Source organism: Colius striatus, chromosome 12, assembly GCF_028858725.1.
Source record: "Colius striatus isolate bColStr4 chromosome 12, bColStr4.1.hap1, whole genome shotgun sequence".
NCBI classification, from domain to species: Eukaryota; Metazoa; Chordata; class Aves; order Coliiformes; family Coliidae; genus Colius; species Colius striatus.
This window is the reverse complement of record NC_084770.1, coordinates 26,192,149-26,213,173: the sequence shown is the minus strand read 5'-3', so window position 1 is coordinate 26,213,173 and position 21,025 is coordinate 26,192,149. Positions and strand designations below refer to the sequence as shown.

At 42.6% G+C, this 21,025-nt stretch overlaps 1 protein-coding gene across 1 annotated transcript in view; it reads left to right on the top strand.

Moving 5' to 3' along the window:
* Nucleotides 1-21,025, top strand: part of LOC104555647 (mitogen-activated protein kinase kinase kinase 13) — a 76,860-nt gene that overhangs the window by 13,074 nt on the left and 42,761 nt on the right. The window contains 1 exon segment of the mRNA XM_062005908.1: nt 16,733-16,875. The gene's annotated coding sequence lies outside the window, so the exon portion shown is untranslated.

Here is a 21,025-nt window from a genome sequence, read left to right as displayed (position 1 = left end):
ATTGTACGTTTGCAAGGTGATGATATTTGCGTGTTGCCTTATCAAATGAGAAAATACTGTTTCTCAAGTACATCATGCTTGAAACAATTAGATTGCTATTAAAATAGCACTTGCTCAGCACTCCCAGATTAAGAAGTTAGGTGTTACTGATAAGAGGCACGATAAGTTTTTACATACTTCACTTAACACTTGACTTGGTCTCTGCCTCTGGTGCATTATCTGTTAGTCTGAAATACCTGTGTTCAGAAAGATGCTCAACTCTTGTGTTCAAATATGTGTTACCACAGTTTGTTTTTCCTTGAAATCTAAATGCTGTCTTTGATACATCTTTTTAATCTAAAGCACAGTGTAGTTCTGGTTTTACCTTTTTAATTTACACAACCTTAATGAAAGCTGCCAGATTCCATCCGTTTGATGATCAATTCCTGCTCTTCTTCCTTAAGCCACAGTGAAAATGAAATAAGCTAAATGTACTGTCTGTTCTTCATGCCTCTTTGTCCAGTGCAGAAGAAAATTAAGCTATTTTGACCTTTCTATGACATATGCAGTCAGTGAAGATGAGGGCAGAGAAAGGCTTTGTTGCAATAAATGAATTTAATACTGGTCTTTCTATGATTATTAATGTGCTCCTGTGTGCTTCGATTAAAGTCACAGCCTATGACTTTCAAGGCAGGTTATTTTCTCCTCTGCCCTGGTGGGGCCTCATCTGGAGTCCTGTGTCCAGTTCTGGGCTCCCCAGCTCAAGAGAGACAGGGAAGTGCTGGAGAGAGGCCAGTGCAGGGCTACAAAGATGCCAAGGGGACTGGGAAAGGTCTGTGAGGAGGAAAGGCTGCAGAACCTGGGGCTGTTCAGCATGGAGAAGAGAAAGCTGAGAGGGGACCTCATCAATGCTGATAAATACCTCAAAGTCGAGGCAAAATGGGGCAGTCTTTTTCTGTAGTGGCAAGGGGTAACTTGCACAAGCTGGAACACAGCAAGTTCCACTGGCACAGGAGGAGAAAGTCCTTTGGTGCTGAGCTGAGGGAGCCCTGGCCCAGGCTGCCCAGGGAGGGTGTGGAGGCTCCTTCTCAGCAGGTTTCCAACCCCACCTGGGCACGTTCCTGTGCCCCTTGAGTGAGGGGAACCTGCTGTAGCAGGGGCTGGGGCTGGAGCAGCTCTGCAGGGCCCTTCCAGCCCCATTTACCATTCTGGGATGCTGTGTTACTCTGTAAAGGCAAGAGCAGGCAATCTCTGCTGCTGTGTCAACTAGCAGCACGTTCCTTGGTTTCAAGGTTTTTTCCTGCATTTGAAGTGCCCTCTCAGAGGTTGGGAGGTGCTGGCTCTGAGGGGTGCCATTCACAATATGATGAGCTTTGTAATTAACTTCACCTACAGTAATGCTTGTGCTGCCAGAATATCCATGGTGGGAATTCACATACAGCTGTCTGAAATCAGGAGAGCGCTGGAGTCTTGGGCATACCCTTGCCAGTGATATATGGATCAAAAAAAGGCTTGCAATAAACTGGAAGCTTTAAGACTTTGACACAGGTATATAGCTTTGCAAATACATTTGCCTGCCTTTTTGTGAGAGGACCTGGGCTGCACATTAGGAGGAATTTGGCTGACAGGATTGTCGGGCATTGGAACAGGCTGCTCAGGGAGGTGCTGGAGTCACCGTCCCTGGAGGGGTTTCAGAGCCTGGGGGATGTTGCACTGAGGTCTAGTGGTTGATAGGACTGGGACAAAGGCTGCACTCCATGAGCTTAAAGGTCTTTTCCAGCTGAAACCATTCTATGATTCTGTGACCATAGTTCTTTGTAAAAGTGAAGAAAGATGGTGTCTTCTGTAAACACTACTAGACCTAGTACTGCTGAGATTAAAAAAACCTACCAAAAATAAAGGCAAAAACCCTCACCCAAACCCCAATCACACTTGCTGATTAAATGGATGTACCAGTGTGTTTTGCTGTGTGTTTGGTAATGGCAAGTCCTTCTCTGACCCTGTTGTACTGACCTGTTCTTTACTGCAGTAAGGACTGTGAATTGGTTCTCTCAAAGGGGTGTTGTAGAAGAGATGGTGAGTATGACAACTCAGGGTGCTGGGGACTATTTAATTTGTTAGTAATAAGAGCCTGTATGCAAACTGAAGCCTGCTGCTGGCAGGTACCTAAAAGCATTATTGTGTTCCTGTGCTGCTGGTGAGACAGTCAGGAGACACACACAGATGGTGTCATGTGGGTTGTGTGTTTTGTCCATTGTAGCTGTAACCTATTCAGTGTGCATAGCTTACCACCTGAAACCTGCTATGATGTGTGTGGGGCCACTGTGTGCTTTCTAGACAGCTGTGCTTGCACTGGCTGACTGATGCAAAAAGTTATTATACTGGTATCTGTATTTGCTTAGCCCTGTACTGATATCAGCCTTCAGGCAGCACACTTTTCCAGCACCAGGATGGGCAAAAGGGGGACAGCAAAATAAGCTGGTGCTTAATTCCTTGCTTGTGGATGGAGGAATACTGTACTTTGAGAAGCTGAACAGTGTAACAATGATGTACTCAGGTCATGGTTGGGTTTCAGATACAGACTCCAGAAAACTGAAAGCAGACCTGATTTTACCTGATAGAAGAGTTTCAAAACTTAGGTAATGTAACTCAAAGGAAAGACTTGTCTGCATGCACTTTCCTTCTAGAAAGTGATAATACATTTATCTAGCATGCTGTCTCTTGCAGTTAAAATGACTTGTGGTTTATGAGAAGTGCCATCTGAAAAATGGAATGGGTTTACTTTCTCACAGTCTACAAAAGAAAGCTCCACTTTGTTGTTTGTGCCCCAGAAATGCAAGGCTCTCTAATGGAGTTGGGATGTTTGCCACTGCAGGTTTTCATTTTGGGGTACTCTGGAAAGAACTCTCATCTTCAGAGCTACACATGTTGTACTTTGAAAACTGCTGCTGCTGTAGATGAGTCAAACCAAATTGTTAATTACATTGCTGTGAAAAAAATGGGGTTGTACAAAACTACTTTGTCTCTCTTTGCACCAACATTTTTTTTACTGGTATTGATACTGGGCACTGGATGATGCGAAGGTAAGGTCAGAGTTCAAGAACAATATACCCTGCCTACTTGAATCCCCCTCCTCCATTTTTAGGGAGCTGGATGTGCCACCCTAGATTGAAACAGCCTGAGAAAAGAGCAGTGTAGGCAGCTTTTCAAAGTCAAGTCCTTCAACTGCATGTCTAAACTAGTAGAGAAAATTCTACATTTTATTAGTGTATAATGTTTACTAAGACTTCTGTTTGTCAGCATTATAAATAGTTCTGGATATTAGAATCATAGAATGGTTGCTTAAAAACATGAGGAAAAACCACCTTGCTTAAGAAGTAGCTGTGTTCTGATGTTGGATAGAAATGCAGCTTATTGGGACCTCTTGGAGTGGATGCTGTGAAATGAACTTTGCTATGTGCAGCAGTGAATTTTATTAGCACTGAAGGATTTTTATGCCAAAGGAAGTACTTTATGTGTGTGTATATATATATATATATATATATGGCTACAGACATGTCCAGAAAAAAATGGGCAGTTTTAAATAAACCATGAATTTAAGGGAGTGTTAGAACAGTTGCCTGGGGCTTTGGGATGATTTTTCAGTACTCTGGATGGTTAATACAGAATCGCCTGACTGTTAGGACAGAGAAGCCCAGAATAATTTTCCTTGTCCCAGTTAAGTCAAGAACCATTAGAGCAGTGGAAATAAGGTTTCGACAAGAGGGGAAAAATGGGTGAGGGAAGTGTCAGCTTTCACTCTTGGTGGTGAGAGGAGGGAGTACAAAAATGTACCAGAAGTTAGAATGGAAGAAGAGTGAGTAGCAGTTACCAGTGAAGATAAGCTGATGTTGCTGAAGGATGTAAATGGTTTAGGAATGATTTTCTTCCTGGTGCTTTAAAATAAAATGAGACCAAGCAAACCAAGTGTTTTCAGTAAGACACACATGCCAAAAGAATGTGTGAGTTTCTTTGACCTGCATGTTTGTCAAGAAAGGCTGCTTCTCTGTTATGAAGCCTGATGTATGAGCCATTATGAACCATTTTTCTCCCACCTTGTACCACCAAAGGGCAGTACACTGGTTACACAGGAGACCTGATGGCTTTGCTTCCCCTGATGCTCAGAGTAGGGGCTTGTGAGAGGGGTATATCTATCTCATTGCAACAACCTGTACTGACTTCCTGGGAGTTACTCAGTAAAAAGAATGGATAGTCTCTTTTTGAAGTGTGAGCGTAACAAGACAGCAACTGGAAGGAATGGAAAGGTGTAGTGTGGAAGGATAGGTATTAAACAGCCCCATGTGTGTCTGCATGTGCAAAGACTGTTTGCTCTGTAGCCACAACCAGTGACCACTGTGCTTCTTGGCTGTCAACCTTCTAGTCCTAGTCAGCAGTCAATAACCTGTTAGAAGAAATGATGGGGCTCTTCACTAAAGGAAGAGATGTTCTGCTCAACCCTTGCAAGACACTCAGCATTGTGCTTGAGGACTTATCTTCAGACATCATTTCTGATAGCAGTGTATTTTTATTCTGCCATCAGCATTCTGGCTGATATTTGAAGTGATGAATTTAAAACAATTGCTAAATGCTGACATGGCTGCGTGGGTAATCAGTAGCAATACCTTCATGGCTAACTCTAGTGTCTGGCCTGGTTGTCAAGATCCATGCAAAGAGGGACGAGGAACACAGCTGCTATCTTCAGAAACCACCATGCCTTGTTCCATCATTCTCTGATTCCCCTTGACAAATGGGTTGTGAATGTAAAATAGTTCTGAGCAACTCATTTGCTGCTTCTGTCCTTCCCTTACCTCATTTCAGGGATTTTCTATGTCAGGCTCTTACCAGAATAAGAAGACACACCGATGTGTTGAGGCTTGCAGGAGGTGTCACAGGGCCTAGGGAACAGATTTCCACTGCCTGTGTCTTCACATCCTGGACTGATAACCCGTCTGGAGCATGAAGAACTCCTCTCACGCTTGGCTGAAGGTACAGTCCTTCTACTCCAGCTTTCTGTCTCCCTCTGGTCTACACTTTTCAGCATCAAGGTTAGTTTCTGTGGTTCTCAGATGAAAATACATATCCTCTTGTGTAGTTGAGAGTCATTATCTGTACAACACATTTGCTCTTGAACTGTGCAGAGCAGTGAATATGTTTCTCTGATGCCTCCCAATGAAGCGTGTGGGAAGGAAGAAGTTTGAACAACCCCTTTTCTTACACAGAAGAAGATATAAAGCAAACTCAAAGGGGAGGCAGCAGTGATCAGTAAGTGTTCTTTTCTTCTCAGCAAGCTCTTCTAATATGCTAAATGGTCCATGTCATCCTAGATGATTATATTCACAAAGGTCAACCTAGAGAAACCATACCTGTATTAGGCTGTAACTATCTCCAGAGTCTTATTTTATATCTTTGTCTTGATTACATTTGTTACCTTGGGCAACTGACAGGGGAAAAAACCCCATTACTGTGCCTCGTGTTTGCAAGATGTTTTTTTGAGAGAAAATGCTTCCTGAGCTGCTTTTGGTCTCTGAAGTAGAATTTGGTCTTTCTGGGAATCATGTGAGATGAAGTGATTGCTTGGAGCAAGAAAGTATGTACTGGAACTGCAACAGCAAAGACCTTGATATCAAAGGCCACTTTACTATTGCTCTCCAGCTCTTCAGCCTTGAAATGTACTGGGTTATATGTTCAGCTTGTTATCTTTCTACACAATGGCTAGCAATTAGTCAGCAGGTGAACAGGACAACTTCTCAAGGGTTGTTTCATCTTTATGTCCCAGTCAGAAACCTGTGTAGTCTTTGCAAGGCATACTGAAGCATACTGAGTTCTCTTCCAGCCTTCTTTCTGGATGCTGCTTTTACGATTTTCTTGGTCTTCCTGGGGACAGTCAACAAATCCATGTCAGCACAGAGCTTTGACCTTCAGATTTGCAACTCAGCTCAAACAGATACCTGCTAAGAGTGGGGGGGAAAATGTACCACAATAGAACATCAATATCTTTTTTCCAAAAATTACTTTATATTGATCAGCTTGTGTGAAGAATTTCCTGTGAAAAACTTAAACTCCTGAACCCTTTCTGGTTGAAGAAAATGGGGGGAAAACAATGTCTGACAGTCTATGTCGATGTGGCTGAACCTGACACACACACACACACAGACACACACAGAGAGACAGAGTTGCTTAACCTGTATTTTCTGTTAATGGTGTGTATTTTGTTAACTCTGCTCAGTCAGAAATACATTTCTGGCAAGCTGGGACTGTAGTTTTGGACTGAATGTTATCAGGGTTGTAAAACTGATACCAAAGTCTTGCCTAGGATCACTGCCCATATGCAGGTCTGTAGGCATGTGATTCACCTGTCATGTTTTGCTCACAAATGCTTATGTGGTATTTCCTCCCCTTCAAATCTGTGCTGTAAAGGACAGAGCACCTTTTCAGTCATTTTGCTTTTAAGCAGCTTCAGTAGTTGAGTACAGCTGTTCTAAAATATTCTTTTTCCCTCTTTTAACCTATTTTCTTCAGCCTGAATGCCAACACAGTGACCCCTTCAAGGCAATGTAGGTTCAAGTGTTGTGGTATATGCAAGGTGCAATTGTTTTGTTTTGTTCTGTCTGCCATTTGGCACAAGGGAGGCTCCCTTGGCCCCTAACTGCTGCCAACAATTACAGACAGTTACCAGACCCCAGTGGGAATGTATTCAGGCAATATTCACAGCAGATTCTGGCCTGGAAGAATGGAGCTACTGCTGGTGTTGTCAGCTGGACATGGAGAGAAGCTTCTTTTTGGCTCTTGACTGAGAAATAAGATGTAAAATATAACTCTGGTGATGGCTGTTAGCTTTACTAATTGCCCAAGAAACACTTCAGAAGGTTTTGCATAGCTGTGCCTCAGACTACTTCATGTGTTTGTGCTTTCTTCTGAGACAGAGGGTCCTGATCTGGGAGGCCATCTTGATCTTTGGAAGGAAGGATCTGCCCTGTAGCTGAATGTCACAAAGTATGACTAAGGCTGAGTCTCATGAAGGTGTTTTGTGAGTCTGTGCATGGACTGCTCCCTTGGAGAGTTCTGTCTTGTGCAGCTTCTGTGTGAGGGTGAGGTCATCAACCAGCGTTTGGTAGGATATGGGACAAGTGTTTCTCTTGCTCAGTACCATCTGTCTTGTATTCAGAGTAAGAGAGTTTTCTCATAAGAAAAAATAAAGCCTGATTGTGTCACAGGAGATGGCAAATGCAGTAGAATCCTACCATAATGTGTCAATGTAAAGATCTCACGTTTTCTGTCATTTGAGTGGCATGCTGCACCATCATTTTGGTTGTCACCTGTATCTTTTTAGCACTGGGTTTGCCCACAAAGGTCACTGTTTAGCAAGGAGAAATGCCATGTGACATCAGCTTTTGGGAAGCTGGAAATTCAAAGCAGCCAGTAGTGAAAACTGAGGTCCTGTTGTGTGAGTGGTGATACATCCCTACATAAGATGTATGTAGAAGACCCTAAGAAGACTGTCTTGACTTTGCAAGTTCATTGCCAGTGGCTAATTGTAGTGAAAAAGAGGGTTCTGCTGTAGGTGTTCTTGCAACATTTAGTTGTGTCTTTGTAGGTTAATTGAGTTTGTGCTGTGGGTTTCTGTTTCTGCTTTTTCTGGTGTGTATTTTTTTCCCTCCACTACCTCAGGAAAGATGAAAATATTGAAACTACTTCTGAAACTTGTGGTTGCTTCCTAAAACATACTTCCAGCCTTGAGGAGAGTGCAAAATACAAGACTGCTAGTGTATGTGCTTGAAAGTCTGTTCATACTTTAACAAGAGAAACCCTGTACTGCTGGGATGCCCTGTATTAGTTGTGTGGAGGATTTCCAGAGGCTGGGCAGATTTCAGTAGGGTCTGGAGCACTTCTCATTTGTTCTTTCCTAGCTTACTGATGCGTTCAGCTATATGAGGCTGAGGCAAAAGCAAAGAGCTTTTCTGCTCTTCCTCAGTGCTTGACCATTCCATACTCATGGATAGTAGCTTAGGAGAAGTGACATAATTGTAATAAAATACAGTCATGCTCTTGAGATGAACTCTGGGTTTAACTGATCCTTTGATTTTAGTGAAGCTGCAGTTCTTTTTGTAGTTTCTCCCTTCACAGATTGATTTAATGAGTTTGAGCTTGCTGCTTAGAGTGAGATGAGAATAACTTAAGGAGATGATGGTAAAGGGGTGATGCTCACTGATGGGTTTTATTAGCAGGGGAAATGGTACAGAGGAAATCAGCCCTTTTTTGAAGGGCAATGTTGCAAGGTGGGTCCCTTTTCTGCTCCCAGAGCTCTGTGGATTGATTTTCTTCAGTATTCCCCATGCATCTTCATTCTGTGGTTTTACAGTTTCAGTTTCCTCAGCAGGCAACATGCTGCCTTTAATCAAAGATTTGCAGCACCTGCTGTTTTCTAAGGTGCAGTGCAATAGCTCTTATCCTCAGGTGATGTTATCCCCAGCACTGTGTAGAACTGTCAAAGCTGTGGAACTGACATAACTACTTCAGAGCTCTGTCTATGTTGCCACTTCTTGTGCTGTTGTGTTGTGCAGTAGTGAAGGGAGAGACATGAGGCTGTTGCTGCCTTGTGCATGTTGCATCTGTAGTGCCAGGTATAAAAATCTACCTGTTATTTTTTTCTCCTGTTTTTATACTTTTGTTTTCGCTTTGTGTCATTTAGAAATCAAAGCAGTTCAGCAGCAGCAGAACTGTGCTTACTATGAAACTGCTGCTTTGCTCAAATTAAACATTTATGGGGCCAGAGACTCCTCACTGCTCTATGCCAAGTCTTTCAGCCTCCTACAGTGCTTTTTTTCTTTGCACTTTGACATAGCTCCTGCAAGAAATACAGCAAAAATATCCTCCATTGGCCTCTTTCCTTTCCAGCCCATCTTTCCTTTGTGTGTCCTGTTTGTTTTGTCCTTAACCATAGCTTATGGGGAGCAGCTGTTGGTATAATTAATGCTTAATATTCCCTGTGAGTTGGAGTATTTCACTCCAGCCTGATGAGCAGAAATCTGGCTTCAGTTCTTTGTACCTTTTTCTGTTTTCAGTGGTCTATACCAAGGTGGTAGAATTAGGAACTCCCTATTCATCAAACCTGGTAACCAAGAGCTGCAGCATGTTGCCCACTGATGCTGTAAACTGTGTTGACTGGCTTGGTTTCTGCAGAGAGCCTTCAAAGGCCTGGATTTTATCTGTAGGCTCTTATGTGGCCTGAAGCCTGGAGTGACACCTGGGCAGTGGTTCTGTTTCTTGGGCATGCTGGGAGCAAAGAGAACTTCTGCAGAAGTAAGGGTTGTTCCTGAGCCTAGTCAGAGCCATTTACAGGACATGAGGGATGTTGCAAATACTCAGTTTTCCCTGCCAGAGCATGGTCTGTTTCCTTGATTTAACTTTTTTTAGCTGAAGAGAGTGCTGCATGGATGCTGAAAGCCCATACTCCTAAAATAGATCAAGTAGAACAAGCACTTTGCTGATGACTCCTCTTAAGGAGAAGAGGAGAGAGGAAGGTAACAATGAACAGATGGCAGGTATTAGTCATATCACCTAATATATCTGAAGACCTCAGACATTATCAACACAAAGGTGGTGGAGGAACCTAGAGGGAATGATTCCTCCTAACAAGCCAGACAGGGTATTAGACTTGCACACGATACAGGTAGAGGGGACCTGAAAAATGAGGAGATTTAAAACCAAATGAGCTAAAGCAAGAAGAGTATGCTTGCAGAGGCTCAGGAAGTCCTGGCCAGATCCCAAGGCTGTTTTTACCTGCTCAGTTTGCAAAGCCATTCCCTTGTATGTTTGACATGTCTCTCAGTGTTGTTTCTTGGAGCTCCCATGTGTATACTGCAGTTGCCTCTGCAGAACCCCTACTACAAAGGTCTAATACCTCAGAAATAAGTGAATTCTTCCCATTTCAATATCAGCTTGAATGGTGTTATTCTAGGTTTTAATGTAATGAATTCCATACAGAAGCTACTTGATCTTTCCATGTAATGTCTATATCACCAGGGCACACCTTGCAGTCTAATTCAGCTGGCTCAGCATCCCCTCTCTTCCCTGAGTTGCTGGTATCTACATGTTGGCCCTGGCCCAGTTGGCAGTAAGCTCATAGGAGAGCCTCTGAGATGCTCCTGCCTGCTGATTTGCTGGGAAGACTTTGTGTAAATGAAATATAAAATATGTACAGTCATTTGTACCTAAGTGGCTTCCAGCAAACTCAACACCACAAAGCGAGCAGAACACTGAAGTACCTGTGGAGGCATCATGGGAGAAGCACTTGTTTCCAGTTGCTTGCATTGTTTGTATAATCATTTGTTTTAAAACCAGTCTGTCCAAAAGGCAGCATGACTGTGGGCACACTAGCAGGTTGGATGACAAGGTGCAAATGTGGGCTCTTTTATGTTTCCCTGTGCAGAGATGGGGTCACCAGGAGTCACAGCATGGTTCTGGTCTCCGTAAAGAAAGGATGGATCCTGAGTTTTATTTCCCCTCTTTTTGTTGTTTGTTTGTTTTCAAATCTTCATTAACAGAGGCTGGATGTTTGATCTCCTCCTTTTCTCCTCTTTTGTTTCATCTTTTTGGCATTTATTTCTGAGGAGAGCTGCCCTGCTGGAGATGCTCCCATCACCTTTCACACTTTTGCTCAGACCTTTTGCCCAAGCCAAGCACCCTGTGGGCATCTGAATTACCAACACCATTTTGGTTATACCTTACATCTTCAGGCTTCAACTACTGCCAAACATCTAATGGTTATATGGAGTGAAGCACTTCTGCTACAGTCTGCTGACACATAAGGGGTTAAACTACAAGAGCTTTTTATTAATATTGATAGTTTAAATTGTGCAAGAAGGCTTTGAAAGCAGGATGGTGGACAGGGCAGCAGGCAGTAAACACCCTTGAATGACAATACTGCTCAATATTTGCTGTTAATTGAGAGAGGCAGCAGCTGCTGGTGTGCAGCTTCAGCCAGGATGAATTAGTAATGAGTCTGTAACTCTGGGTTGGGTTTTTTTCTGGTTAGGAGTTGCATCAGCTCTTTAAGGTTCAGTAGCTTGTTTGGGATAGAAAAAAGTCATAGAAGGCCTTAAACTGAGGATTTTATTTTGTTTTGCTGTGCATTCTCACAGAGCTGTGGTGTCAGTGATAAATTTGGCAACGGCACTGAAATTGCCTTGTATTTAAGGAAGAAACCTAAAGATTTTGGTCAGCTTTCCTGTCCTGCATGGCAGAAAGTGGGGACTGGAATATGTTTCATAGGAGGAAAGGCTGCAGGAACTGGGGCTGTTTAGTCTAGAAAAGAGGAGACTGAGGGGGGATCTTATTGACATTTACCAATATCTCACTGGTGGGTGTCAGGAGCTTGGGGCAGCACTTTTTTCGATGGTATCTAGCAACAGGACAAGGGGTGATGGGATGAAGCTGGAACACAAACACTTCCATTTAAACATAAGAAAAAACTATTTTACTGTGAAGGTGAGGGAGCCCTGGCACAGGCTGCCCAGGGAGGGTGTGGAGGCTCCTTCCTTGGAGGTCTTCAAGACCCTCCTGGACACATTCCTGTGTGACCTGATCTAGGTGGGAGCTGCTTCTACACTGGGGTTTGACCAGATGATCTCTAAAGGTCCCTTCCAACCCTACCATTCTATGATTCTGTGTAGCAGACAAAGCAAGCTTCTCCTTTGAAAGGCTTTTGCTGCTTTCTCACTGGCTTCCAAAGACATTTTTGGTTGGGGTTGCTTTGAACAGGAGTTGTGGTGTAACTTTCTTTGCAGGACTGCACTGCAGGTCGTGGTCTATGAAATAGTTCTGGCCTTTGCTGGAGGGACCTGGAGAGGGAACACAGATTCAACATTTTCCTGGTGCTTTCTCTGGAGTTTTGCCATGTTAAATGTGTTGAGTTTAACCTTTGAAAACTTGCTGATAGCTCTTATCAACCAACAGTTAAAATAACAAACACTCCCACCTTGCTGAGTTGGGATAGAGACTTCCCAAGGCCTGGGCATTGTACAGGAGTGGCATTAATCCAGGCACAGCAACCAGGCTGGGGACACAAAGTTTACTCTCTGAAGAAATCAGCCACAACTGCTAATTTCATGCTATTTATGCAGCCTTCTCTGTAAGTATTTGCTTCAAAATGTTTTGTGCAAAATACTTGATGCGATGGTGAGAGTGCAGAAGCAGGTGATGGTGGTTGGCAGCATCTTTAGCAGATCTGAAGTTGGGCACAGGAAATGAAATCCAAGCTCTGTTGAAAACAATGCTAACAGTCCTGTTGATTTCAGTACAGTTTGGCTTCAACCACAAGTAGAAGGATTTCAAAGGAAATAATGTTTTATTTGTTCAGTTCTTTAAACAAAATCCGTCTGCAGAGCTTAGCATTTCAATCCAAATACTCAGAGTGCTGCTGGTGTTTTGTTAGGCTGAGGAATACTAGATTGAAGTCATTCCTTGGGTCCAAGATGATTATGTTAGAGGGGGAAAAAAAATTCCAATCAATGGGTATGTTTTGTAACCCTGTTTGCAGTTTGTATCATTTCTGTGTTGCTTACATTTGGGTTTTCTATCTGTTCTATTCATATTAGTGGTTTTTACCAAGTGGGTAATGCATTTATGCATCCTTAAGAGCTTACATCTGCTATACACAATGCTGTCTTCTGTAGTGGCTTATAGATGCATAAAATCTTTTGGGTTGAATCTGGAAAGCAAGTGCTAAAAGCCAATCAAATACTATAAAAGGTAGTGGTAAATGGAAGTGCAGGAAGAGCTAAACTCATCCGGTGGTAAAAGTCCTTCAGCCTCAAAAGTTGCTTCTCATCTAGGCCACTGACAATTCCTCTCTTTGCTAGCAGGTAGCAAAAGATGTTTTAAAACCTGTCCTTAGAAGGCTGTGTATTTTCATGTAAAACTGAATAACTGATCCCAGTGGCATCTTGCCAACTTCAGGCATCTAGTATCTCCTGGCTTTTACCAACGTCTCTCCAATTTTATGTGCTATTCTCTAGATATGAGTTGTGTTTAAAACTGTCATCAACTACAAACTCTCTTTTTTGTGTCTGTGTTTTTGATTCTCTTGAGTCTTTATTATCGTTTCATCCATAACATCAATTTAGAATATTTGGGGTTTTTAAGCCAGAAGGTACACCTTGGTGTGTTTGCATGAACCATTATTGTCTTAAAACAGTGGTGAAAAAATGTAATTACTGGCTTTTTGGCCTTTTATTTTTCATTGATTCATTAGAACCGTGTAACTCTCTTGTAAGCAAAGGCAAATATTTGTATTTTCAATATTTAAACAGCATAAATTTGTCTAATAAACCTGTTTGTGTAGTTACTCTGGTTTTTATCTTAAAGTGTCCACCTTTACTGCTGTTGGAAGGAGTTATGAACTGCTTGATAAACATTGTTCTTAGCAGTGTGCTAATTAGGAATTAATCTGTATGCCTGTGTTATATGTCCCCTAGTTGTAGAAGGTGTTTTTTGCTAGGTGTTCAATATGATCTGTGACAAGATGAGTACATCTTCAGCTGGTTTGGTGTGATCAATTGTCTACACTTCAATGGAATTTGGATACCACGTCTCGCTTGTGTCGTGTCCCCATCTCACTCTTAGGATGTGTCTGTGTGGCCACTGTACTGGTGCCAGTGAGTTGTTGACTGGGTGCTTTTGTAAAACTACTTTGGCACCAGCTCCTACTAGAATAACGCTGGTATTGATAAATGGTTGTTTCAGCCTGGGGTAATGTACAGCAGAGCTCTGCTGACTGATCTGACTCGGGGTTTTGTTGTTCTCTGCACATTGTTGAGTAAGATGGGAGAAGTTGTCCATGAGGAGCATTGCCACTCATGTAAAAAATGCCATGTGAAGGTTTAGCAAGAGCCTTTGGTGCACTGGTGGGATTTCCTTCTGCTGCTGGTGGTGGAGGGGTGCAAATAAGCAGATTTACTACAGTCGTGTGCCTGTCATTCCCAGTATGGACATGCTGCCTCCAGCAAGCTGATTGACCTGGAAGTTATTCTGTAAAGCAATGGTTAATACAGGGCTGGTACAGGGTAAAGGAGGTTGCAAACTGATACTTCCTTGTGCAAGAATACCGTGGTATCGTCATCCTCATTTTTATTGCCCAAATACAGCCTCTGAGTGTGGCCTGACCTTGACTTCACAAGATTTCTCTTACAAGGAATGTGGAATGACCTTGTCTGGTTTTGTGGCAAATTAGGGAAGATAAGAAGACCAATACAGTGCTAAAATGAAGTAACAGTGGCAACAAGACTTAAAGTGGTGTTGGTGAAAGACCAGCAGATACATGCCAAGTTGAGTTATTAGTGCTGGGAATTTGTTTTGCAGGACTTCTTTTTGCTACCCCTTGGTCAGTAGTTTTCTACCTCTTGGTTAGTAGTTTAAGGCACATGGAACAAAATCATTCAGCTGCTATAATTGTGAACTGTTTCTCTGAAATAGAGATTTTTGTGTTTCTTTCCTGTAACACAGTGCAGCTGTTATTGTCCTAAGCTGTGTGTGTAATTGTAATGGCCAGTTCACAGTTGTACTTTTGAGATGGCTTTCTAGGGGTCCCTCCCACAGAGCAATTCACCCCACACTCTTCACAGCTTTTTCTGCTATTCCTTTATTCTTCCACTTTTAATTACTGGTGGTCACATAGGCAGGAACAGTTGCTTTTGATGGTAACATCTGAAAAACAAACAGCTCCTGCTGATAGTCATTGCTGTCTCCTATGCAGGAGTGCTGGGGGCACTTTCCTTCATGCTAAGGATTGTTGTTATAGATCTCATTATAGTGTTTTGCTACATAATTTTGTAAGTGATCCTGAAAGTTAAGCTTCAACATGACCTGGACAAGCTGGAGATTTGGGCAGGGAGAAATCTATTGAAGTTCAACGAGGCAAATGTAGAGTCTTGCATCTGGGAAAGAACAATCTCCTGTACCAGTACAGGTTGGGGAGTGAACTCTTTAAGAGCAGTGTAGGGGAAAGGATCCTGGGGGTGCTGGGGGCAGCAGGATGAGCATGAGCCAGCAACGTGCCCTCGTGGGCAAGAAGGCCAATGGCAGCCTGGAGTGGGTTAGAAGGGCTGTGGGCAGTAGGTCAGAGAGGTTCTGCTCCCCCTCTGCTCTGCCCTTGTGGGACCACATCTGGGATATTGTGTCCAGTTCTGGGCCCCTCAGTTGCAGAAGGACAGGGAGCTGCTGGAGAGAGTTCAGTGCAGGGCCACTGAGATGATGGAGTGGAGCATCTCCCTTGTGATGAAAGGCTGAGGGAGCTGGGGCTCTGCAGCTAGGAGAAGAGGAGCCTGAGGGGTGAGCTCATTCATGGTTACAGATACATCAAGGGTGGGTGTGAGGAGGCTGGAGCCAGGCTGTGCTCAGTGATGGCCAATGACAGGACAAGGGGCAATTGGTATAAACTGGAACACAAGAGGTTCCAAAGAAACACAAGAAAGAATTTCTTCCCTGTTGAGGTGAGGGAGCACTGGCAGGGGCTGCCCAGATGGGCTGTGGAGTCTCCTTCTCTGGAGACATTCAGACCCACCTGGGTGAGTTCCTGTGTGCCCTGCTCTAGGTGGTGCTGCTCGGCAGGGAGTTGCACTGGATGAGCTTTTGAGATCCCTCCCAGCCCTTGAGATTCTGTGATTCTTGTAAATTGAAGTGTGCACTTTTGACATGGGAGGGGAATAAGTGATTGCTTATTCCTACTTCTGCAAAAGATTAGGAATATGCTGAACTTCATAAACTTTGGAAGTGCTATTGAGACCAGCTGAATCACATGTGGTGCATGACTTGAGGCAGATGGTGCCTATGTTCTTGCAAGGCCACGTAGCTTTTGTTATCTGAAGTCTTTTAATTGTGGCAAGACAGTTGTGCTGCAATTACTGAATCCCTTCTTCAGTGTTACAGAAGCCCTGTCGTGTCTGTGGTGATTAAGAAAACAAGGAAAACAATGTTTGCAGGTAGAGAGAATTTCTTTTAAAGAGCAGTTAGTTTAGTGTTTGCATTAAAGGCTATGCTAGCCAGTTGTGTAATTTCCAGGTGCTGATTAATAGTAGGAAGAACTAGGCCAAGCTTTGCAGCCTTTTAGATTTTTTTTGTGGAGTGGGAAGATGATGCAGTAGGCTCAGACTTGGAAGTCTTGGTATTTGTTGTCTCTTTGCATGCACGTTTCTGATATCAAGAGGAATAATATGTCAGGAGTTGTTTGTATGTGGGAGGACTGTAATCATTTTTGCTTCTCCTAAAATTTCCTTACAATTAGAAAAACAAATAGCTTGGCGTTTAGGTGTAAAATAAAGTGTAAATTATCCTTAATAGATTATCTTGAAGTGTGTTATTTTAAAATCTAATTCAGTGGTGAATGATGTAAGTCTGCAGTGTGGAAAGCTGTGAGCTCTTCTGCTGTGAGCTCTTCTGCTGGAGCCACATGCTTAATTTAGATTAAGATTGTACCGTAAAAGGATTATAGACTGTGTGCCTATGCTAAGAAAGGATGTACTAAATGTGTTGAGGTCTTGTACTACTCCTAGCTTCTTTTTCAAAGTGCATGCTTAATTTTGGATGCTTTCTGCTGCATTTAAGTGTGCCATGTAACATCAGGATGTGTTAATGGGATGTTTTGGATGGATGGTGGGAGCATTTATTTAAATACCTTTTTGCTCAATAGGATTCTGAGTTTTCTTGTGCTTCTTTCTAGTGAGAAGAATTCAGTGCTGGACTGTCCTAAACATTATTCATGGTGCAACTTCAGAGAACAGCTCGACTTACCTGACTTGAAGAGGCACATGTGCAGTAAGCCAAGAGGACATGGGCTTTCAGTGCATCTGGAAAAATGATCAGGTATCAGCAGTTGTTAGGTTTAAACTCTAGTAACCAGTCAGAAGCTTGACTGGTTACTAACACAGTCCTGCAGTTGTCATTAAGTTGTAGGTGTGCTTTCCTTTCAATAGGAGGCAAGGGGTAAGTTTACCTTCTCGTTTTATACTGTGTCCAGAGCCATTTCCCTGCTGAACTTGCTCAGTTGCAGATGCCTCATGGGAACCAGTTCAGATGTGAGTGAACATGAAGGGACAACTGCCAAAGAGGTGTTTGCATAGACTGAGTTGAAGTTAATCTTGCAGTGTTTAGTTCTTTCAAATGTAGCTTGAACTCTGGAAGCATTTGAATATATTAATTCATGTTTATTGATTTTGTGAGGGGGTGACTTTGATACATTATTTTTCTATTGTTGTAAGTGCTTTTCCATTGTACTTCCTGGGGTGATTGGCTGGAGAGTGCAGATGTCCTCACAGGAATCCAGGCTGTTGTAGCTGGAGTCGGGACACCAGGAGACTTGCCAAAAATGCTGTGGTTCATTTTGAAGTGTGAGCAGGTGTAGGTTCATTAATGTAAGAACTACATGGTTTTAGCTGTTTGTTTGTTTTGAAGCAGCTGTTCATAATTTCCACAATGATGTCCAATGTCTAAAGTAATATCCAACTTTTTAGTATTGGAGGTAACTGCTCTGCATAGGTATTCAGGTTATCTGGCTCGCTTGTTCCTGTGGCTGATGTCTGTTGGCATAGGCAGCACAGAGCTTGTGCATCTCTGGTGTCCTGCCTCGGGTACTTCCCCTTGGCAAGTGTCAGCCACGATCAGGGACTTGCTTTAGCAAGCTCACAGCCTGGTTTGTTACAGTGGGGATTCATTAAAAAGTTGCACGTCACTTCTGTGGTAGGCAGCATTTCTTTGGTTTGTACTTCTGTTCACAGCTGTGCTGCCTGTCTTTGAGAAGACAGAGCCTATGTCATGGAGGAGGTGACTGCTGTCTGGGAACAGCCGGGTTTAGCTCAGGGAGAGGAACTTTAGAAGGCTGAACAGGGCAGGGGAGGACGGGGGAGTGAGAGAGGCAATAGGCAGCCATGAGCCTGCAGTTCATACAGGGAGACAAAGGTAGCACTGAGAAGCAAGCAACGCTCAGAGGTGATGAGAAACTTCCCTAGGGACCAGAGCACTGTTTGCTGCAATTTGAACAGAGGGCTACATGGAAACCTGGAACCAAGGTGGCACAGCAGGCAGGGAGAGTTGTATATAAACCCTATTTTCTAGTCTGACTGACCTGGTTTCTTTGAGTTTCCCTTACTGAAAACATTCTAGTTCATATTCTAAGGAAACTTGGTGTTCCTCCTTCAGGGAGTTCCCCATGAGGCTGAGGTCTGTATTTGGCAAGGAGCTCTGACTGAAAAGGAGCCCAGTCTCACAGGTTGATCGTGTTGGCTAAATACAATTTCATCTTTTGAGGAGTGGCCAGCCATGTAAGAACACCTTGGGACACACCAGACTGACACTGACCACTTAGGGCACAGGATTAGGAGCTTTAAGATAACATTTGATGTTCACATATACTGTCTATCATCTTGCTGTCAGTTTTCAAATGTGATGTAAATGACAGGAGGTTTCTTTTTGTCTCATTTTCTCTACTCTTGTCTCTGTGTGAGGCTTTGAAGGTTTTTTGTGTTATTGCCTTCAATGTTAACATGATACTTACTGTGGTTTTGGGTACTGCTGTTCCTAAGAAGATATCATCTGTAGAATGTGTCACATATGCAGGTTTTTAATTACATCTATTTTATGCATTAAAAATTAAATGGTGGGACTTGAATGTTACCAAACATTCATCAACCCCTACCATTCTGTGATATCCCTGTGTGAAGAAATGAAAGGCAGCAAATTGTGTAACATTTTAGGAATTAAGTCTAGAGGAATAATTTTTTGAGAAGAAGTTTCTTTTCCAGATAGATTCAAGCTGAAAAATCACTTTTTCTTGTCTGACTAAAACAATCTAAAGTTTTCTCTAGTTAGGGAATGGATATTTAAATAACTCCAGAAAACATTTAGTTGAGTCACTCAAGGAGACTGAAAAATGCTTCTGTTCTATCCATTTCCTTAGTGTTTGTATGATCTTTGTCATAAAGAGATACTTCATGCAGAGAATGCTACAGATACATAAGTTTCAGGAGGTGCCTGAGCCACCTCTGAGGAGGATTGCAGGAAGATGTGAGATGGAGCTGCATTTTGGGATTCATTTCTTAATACAAAACCTGTCAGTTTTTACTGTTCTGTGAGGAGTGGTGGGTGCTGTAGAGGCAGAGCATCCATATATTTAGACTCTAGCTGTCTCTCATTACAAGCTATAATTGAGGTGAAGTAATTTACCGAAGGATTAAATTCTCCCTTGATTTGAACCTGGCTTCATCTCAGTGAAAGCAATTAGTTGCATCAACCACCGTGTCCTTGCTTCCTTACTGACAGTTGCTTCAACAACATTGCTTCTTTATTTATCTTCTGTTTTTTAGTCTGTAGATGAGGGACTCAATGTTGGAGTGCTGGATGCAGAGCAGCAGGCTAATAGAGGTGGCTTAAGGATAGAAAGTATGGCTCCTAAGGAGGACTGTGACACTTAGAGATGGCATGAAGTAGGAGAGCAAATGAACCAAGCAAGCTTCTAATCGTGTAGTCTGTCATATTATTTCTTTTGTGACAAGTATACAAGCACTTTCTGTAAATGTTTCCTTACTAATAAGGGGGAAATTGGAGTTTGAGCAGGCTCACATTTCTCTGCTTGAAGGGAAGTGCAATCACCTTTTTAAACTGTAGGTTATAAAACACTCATGTGAAAGACTTGTCCTGGGAGGTTCCAGGCTTAATGCTTCAGCTGATATGTCTCCCAACATGGCTGTTATTCTTTCTCCTTAGCCACAACCTTAATTTACTTATTTTCCCTGGATGGGCAAATCCTGTGCAGTATCAAGTTGATGGTTTGATTGAGTTGCAGTATTGGGACAGTGGGTAGCTTTTACATGCTCTTTTGGTGAAAGCTGTTTAATTTTTGGCTGTCCCTTGAGGTCAACTTGGTGGCTTAGTTCAGAAAGCAAGTATTTGGTATGCCATGCAGCAACTCCTGGGAGAATGTCCTGCCTTGGGCTGCTGTCTACATGGTACTGCATTGTCCAACGTTGCTCTTGAAAACAAGGATCAAAATCACCACTGCTGATGTTTATTGTTCTCAATCTTAAGATTTTGGACCAAAAATCTGTTAATCGTGATTGTGACTATTTAAGGTATTGCTGTAACTCTTCATGAAGTGAGTAATTCTGTGTTGTGATACTTCAGAGAGATCAAGAAGCCTCTTCTAGGATTTGCATTTAGCAGTGGAGGAATAGAAGAATGCTCTTGGGAGAAAGAGAGGAAAAAAAAGCAGTAAGCTCTGAAGTTACTGATAGCTTCATGAGTGACACCAGCTCTGGAGGAAGATGCTGAGCAGGGTTTTTTTTGTCTTGAGAATATTTACATAGGGCTGATCCATGGTTCTTGAAGGAACTTTACCACACTACTACAAAGAAAAGTGTTAGTACTAAGTTTAGTGCCTTAATTCTGTCAGTCTGACATCAGTGCTTGAGTTCTGCTGTAACAGCCTTTCAGCAGTTCAGGTTTTGTTGTGGGATCTTGCTTGACTTGGTTTTGTTGTTGGTTGGTTTTGGGTTTTTTTGGTAGAAATCTGAATAATATTCCAAGGATGGAGAGATTTAATTTGTCAAGACCTCATACTGCAAAAGATCACATGAATTTTTTAGCTTCTGAACTTGCTGCAAAGCTTTTAGTGCTCCAGTGTCTTCAAGAGATCTGAGAGGTTCCGAGAGACCATCTTGACCCTCTGCACAAAGCATCATCACTGTTGCTGGACAGATCTTGAAATGATTGTTTTTTCCCTTTCTCTCCTAATATAGGATGCAACATGACTTCTTGAGGCTGATACTTCACTCTGTTTACAGTTTAGAGAAGTCCTAATAGCCTAAATCAATTTTCTTGTTGCAGTGTGGGTCCATTACTTTTTTTACTCACCATAGATGTGGAGGATAGGTTTCCTCTTTATTTGCAGTAACTGTTTGTATATTCATTAGTAATATATCTCAATCTAAGCTATTCTTCTTACTCTATTCAAATTGAGCAG